The sequence below is a fragment of the Arachis hypogaea genome, chromosome 4 (genome assembly GCF_003086295.3).
Source record: "Arachis hypogaea cultivar Tifrunner chromosome 4, arahy.Tifrunner.gnm2.J5K5, whole genome shotgun sequence".
NCBI lineage: Eukaryota > Viridiplantae > Streptophyta > Magnoliopsida > Fabales > Fabaceae > Arachis > Arachis hypogaea.
This window is the reverse complement of record NC_092039.1, coordinates 109,061,988-109,067,887: the sequence shown is the minus strand read 5'-3', so window position 1 is coordinate 109,067,887 and position 5,900 is coordinate 109,061,988. Positions and strand designations below refer to the sequence as shown.

Below are 5,900 nucleotides of genomic sequence, written 5' to 3'. Positions count from 1 at the left end.
ATATTACGGGATTAGAAAAAAGAAAAAATAGTTAAAAATTGTGTAGGATGTTTATAGTTGATTTTAGAGTTGTACATGATTTGGTCAATTCAAAAACCAAATTTGTTTTTTAGTTAACCAAAAATTTATAATTATTATGTCAAATTAAAATATAATTCTGTGAATCACACGGGTTTAACACTAGTTCATTTAAAAAGTAGAGAGTGTAAGTGTGATATTTTTCTATAAAAATGTTATTATTATCTATTAAAAACATTAAACAAATTAGTAAATTTATATTTTTATTATGAAAAAATAATTAATCTCATTTTTTAACCGTTGGAAGTCATTGTTTTAGCTCTCTCTATTATTTTTTCCTTTTTGAAGGCCACTTCCTCATGTGCACCAATTGCCTCTTCTCTTTATAAATTCTTCTGTTACACAAATTGCCTATTCTCTTTGTAAAATGGCTTTCGATAATAACAAGATGCGCTAATTTTAATTCTTTAGTGAAATTTTTTTTTTTGTTATATTTATGGGTTAGAGAAAAAGAAAAATGGTTAAAAATTGTGTAAGAGCCTTATGGTTGATTTTAGGACTATACATGATTTGGTTCATTCAAAAATCAAACATTTTTTTGGTTAACCTAAAATTTATAATTATTATGTCAAATTAAAATATAAGCCCGTGAATCGCACGGATTTAGCACTAATGCATTTGAAAAGTAAGGAGTGTAAGTGTAATATTACTACTAGTATTAAGTGTGCCTAAGTATTATTATTGTTGAGAGTATAATTGGTAGGAATTAATCTCTACATACAAGTGATTTTGCTATACAAGTTTTACAAGTTCTCTAATTGATATTACGCTCAAACGCGTCTCTAACATATTTTTAATTTTTGCAAGGATTCAGTTTCCTTTTTCGAATTTCTTGCCTTCTCTTTCTCCTTCTTCATTTGCGTGCTTTTCTCTCTATTTTCTTTTTTCGTTATTCTCGATTTCCATTGTTTTCTGACATCAAGCTCTAAAATCATTTTTGAAGTGTTTCATCTTCATCGTCATATTTCTCCTCGTTCTTCTTTTAATTTTGCAACATTATGTATTTTTTTCTTCTTTGTTTGATTTTTTCTCCTAAAAAGAATTATGAGAATATAAAATAAGAAAATGAAGAAGAAGAAGCAGCAGAAGATGAGGAGGAGAAAGAGAAAGAGTTCTGAATTATGCATAAGGTGTACTTCAACGAATTTTAGGTGTATTTCTTAAATCCTTTGGGTGTATTTCTGTAATTCTTTGGGTGTATTTCTATAATCGTTTGAATGAATTCCTGTAACCGTTTGGGTGTATTTTTATAATCCTTTGGGTGTATTTCTGTAATCATTTGGGTGTATTTCTGAAGTTTCATTATCTTCAAAACGATTTCAAAGCTTGATTTCAGAAACCATGAAAATTGAAAAAAACGAAGCAAAAATACTAATGATAAACGCAGATAAAACAACGAATGAAAAAGCGAAGAGAGAACGCACGGAGGATATCAAACAAATTTGGCAAGAAACTCGTTTTCATGGAGGAAAAAGAAGAAGAGTCGTTTATAATGCATGGTGAGTAGCGCACTTTGGAAACAGGAAGTGGTTGAATAACGTGCGTATATTTACTCTTGAATGTGGGAGTAATGCGCGTGTGTTTTGTTGGACTTGTACCAACTTGTAAAACATGTAAGTCAAAAAGGCTTGTGTATGTAGCAGGCCTCTGTTAGTACTAGTAGTTATAACTGGATCAGCTTTTCATTCAAGAAACCTTTTGTTACAAAAAACTCTCTAGGTCCATTTATAAAAAAAATTTATGTACTTGTTCTAAGATTTTTTGGCCCACATAATGTCCAGCCCAATATAATATGAATGTGCTCAACTGATAGCTAATGACACCACTTCTAATTAATTTAATCAACCTCTCTTAATCTCAAAAATCACAACACCATTTACTAACTCATACTAACATTCATATAGCTGCCTTTCAATGATCCACAAAATTTTTTTTGAAAGAAAGAGCTCAACACTCAAGTGGAGCAAAGTAACCAGTCTTAAAACATGAAAATTAACTCTTATGTCATCTCTGACATAGCCATTAACAACATGAGTTATTAACTACACTACTCTGTAGCACAGAAAAATGATTGATTCACACAGTCTACAACCCTTATTGTCTTGCTCTGAAAAATGACATCATTCCGTCGTAGCCAAATAATCCATAACAAAGAAAAGAACCCAACTAGCCAACGCTTCCGTTGCTCCTTTCTCACTGGCATGGATCTCCGACTCTCAAAGTACTCTTTCAAGTTACCTGGTAAAGTCCACTTCTGTCCAAAAGCTGAGATCCATGCACACCACACCTGCCAAGAGAACTCACAAAGTAACAAAAAAATATTGTACATTCTCAACATCTTTCTTACACAATACACATAAATTATCATTCTGTTGTAGGATTCCCAATCTGCTTAGCTGATCCTTTGTGTTGACCCTCCCTACTAACACAAACCAAGTGAACAACTCGACCTTAGGCGGAACTATTCCTTTCCAAATGTCCTTTGTGAATCTATAGTTGTGAAGCTTCTCATCCAAGGTCTGCTCCTGCAATATCTGCACAAATGAGTTAGTAGAATAAACTCCTTCCTTGTTAAATTTCCACACCACTCTATCTTGCATATCTGCTATTAGTCTAATAGATTGCAAGACCTGTAGTAGTTGGTCTAATGTATCGGTCTCCCATTGGCATAGTTCCCTCCTCCATTGGAAGTGCCAGACCCACTCTATCCCATCTCAGAACCCACAGTCCCTAATTACTGATCCTTTTTGGGTTGAAATCAAGAAGAGTCACGAAAAGGAATCTTTCAGCTTTTTCATTTGGAGCCATGTATCCTCCCAAAATCTGATAACGATCCACAAAAATTGTCCTTTTGAACGGACACTTGTCAATCAGATACTGCCCTAAACAAATTTATATGTATAGATTTATTCCTGTATCTATATCGAAGAATTGGCCTTTAAAAAAAATATTTTTCTTTTGGTCAGTTAAAAATGTTGTTTATGTTTCTAGTTTTTTTTTTCTTGAAATGATCTATCACACTATATCTGATAAAAAATAAAAATAAAAACAAAACGAAATTGAGGTGCAAAAACAGTTCAAAAAAGATAAAAAAAAATCACATTAAAGAACTAGGTGTTACTCTCATAAGCTTAATATTAAAATTCAGTATATTATGCTGTTTTTTCCTGTAAACACCGTAGAATCTTCTTTTTTCAAGTGGTTGAGAGTGTTACAACTTATAAACAATTAAAAAATGTACAGTTCATATGTAGACCTTTCTCCAACCTTACCCCCCTTTCTGCAGCTCTCCCTAAATTCCCCAACTTCCATGGATCGAAGCTACTCTTTAACAAGCAGTAGTTTGAGTTCGACGAGCATAAATAAGAGAAGATTCCTATATTTTTGGAAAAATGTGTTTGTATGGGTAGGAGATTACTTTTAAATTGTGAGTATTCAATCCAAGATTTTAAATTCATACTTTGAAAAATCAATATTTCAAATAGATTACTTATTTACTTATTTGATGAAATAGCAAAAAAAGGGAAAAAAAACGTCATTGCCTAAAAATGTTTTCTTCTTTCCTGTTCCATTATCCAACACTATTTATAATATGAAGAGTCAAAGTTATATTTTTGTTCACTAGTTGGTCAAAATTAGTTGCAATTTTGATTTTGTTTTTACTTTGAGTCAAGTTTTTTAGAAGACTGTATTTGGAGGATACTGAAAGATAGAGACGAAAAATTAGATACTAAATTAAGTTTTTGTAATATGTTTAGTATAAAATATATTAAATTAAGTTATGTCTTAATATTATATTTAGTTTAAGATAAATATAAAAATTAAATAATAGATTTAGAATTTAAAAATTTAAATGAGAATATTTTAAAAAAATATTATTAAAATTTTAGCCATTGTCATAAAAAATTCCAATTCTCTATATTCTCACTTTCTAAAAATATGAAGGAACTAAAATTTTAATGACAATCTCTAACTACAAAATGCAATATTAAATCACAGTCTTTTAATTTTAATTTCAGTATCTCAAATTAAATGTTACCTAAATAATTACACTTTGATTTTGTTTTGCTTTTTCCTTCAGATAATAAAGTTAGGATAGAAGGAGAAACGGAAAAAAAAAGAAGAAAAGAGAATATGAGTCTAAGCACGAGAACGAGTACGAATCCAATATATAATTGAATTTATTTATTTATTTATTTATTTTTAGTCAGTGTTTATTTGGATATTATTAAATTGATAAAAAAAAATTAAATAAAAAAATCTTTTCTAATCTTTTAGCATGTTCAATAAATTTATAATAGTAAAAATAAAAATATTAATTTTTTTTTTAAAACTACAATTTATATTTTTAAAAAAAAAATCTTTATTTCACTAAAAAAATATTTTTACATAATAAATAAATAAATAAATAAATAAATAATTTTATATTATTATATCTAAACATAATTTATAAATAAAAAAAATTTTATATAAAATATCTAAATATAAAATTATTTTTATTTTTTTATAAAATCTTTTAAAAAAATAACTCAAAAATTTTTTTTTAAAGCTCATCCAATCAAACTCAGAGCCTTTTTCTATTTTGATATTGGTTAATGAAAAACGATATTCCTATTCGAAAATAACAAAAAGTTATTTTCAGTTTATGGAGGAAAATATTGTATTTCATAAAATACGGGTGCACATGGTTGGATGAAGTCGGGTTTAATGTGACTCAGATTCAATCCGAAATATACATCGGATCTATTTATTAGACCCGAACTCGATCCTAGACCCGATGAAACTAACACACTTTCGAGTCACAATTATACCGGGTGAAAACTGAGCCGTTAACATTACATTACGTTGATACCTTCTTGTAAGCTAGCATATAAAAATATCCAAATTTTCAAGATTTCAACCATTATTCAACATGGTAAAATTCACTTAGAAAAATATAACAAGAACCAACCCTTCTTTAAAATTAAAGCATAACTACAATTAATACTAATATTGTCTAATAACACCAAATATTTAAATCAATACAAATAACATAATATTATGCATTAGTCTAAAGTCTTATACATTCTAAACATAAAACATTAACTTATAGTCTTATAATGACTAATGACCGAGTTTATTTTTGAGACCCTTACCCGATCCTAAACCCGGTGAAATTACACCAAATTAGTTCCTAAAGTGTTCAGAGCCAGGCAGGATCTTCGGACCGGGTCGGGCCTGTGCACCCCTATCATAAAATATGGATCACACTTCAATACGTGGAAAAACAATAACTTTAGAAGAATGCACAATAAAAGTATAAGAACACACCCAGCATACAAAAACAATAGGTCCATTTAGTTATATTCATAACAAAGAAAAGAACAGACCCATATAGCGTTTTTGGAAACCAAATTCGTTTCTAGCCCTAATATCTCGAAAAGGTACTCAAAAGCCCAAATAGTTGATACAAAAACAGCAAAACACAATGAAAGACAATGCAATGACAAAAAAAAAAAAACATTGCTATGACCCTGAAAAATGAAATGAAATGAATGAGCTGTCAACAGAAAAAAAAATTGAAATGAATGAGCTTAATTATTTTTTGTTTTCACTTTTTATTTTAAATATTTTTTCAAAAAAAAAAAAAACGAACACTGGAAAATAAAATAAAATCACAAACCAAAAGAATCCTAATAATTTCTCACCTTGTTGGTTACTTGGATTCTGCGCCATTGACTTGCAGAACAAACAAATCCCAAATAAAGAAAACTTCAAACTCAAACACACTCTTGAACTCATTAACTAACATGTGACTAGTGAGGTTTGTATTTATGTAACAA

General features: G+C 29.2%; 1 long non-coding RNA gene across 1 annotated transcript; it reads right to left on the bottom strand.

The window, feature by feature from the left end:
- Positions 1-4,939: 4,939 nt before the first annotated feature.
- On the bottom strand, positions 4,940-5,900 carry LOC140184344 (uncharacterized). The gene is made up of 2 exons (XR_011880799.1): positions 5,766-5,900; positions 4,940-5,305 (listed from the first exon to the last, which is right to left on the bottom strand). It is a non-coding gene; the product is annotated as an uncharacterized lncRNA (long non-coding RNA).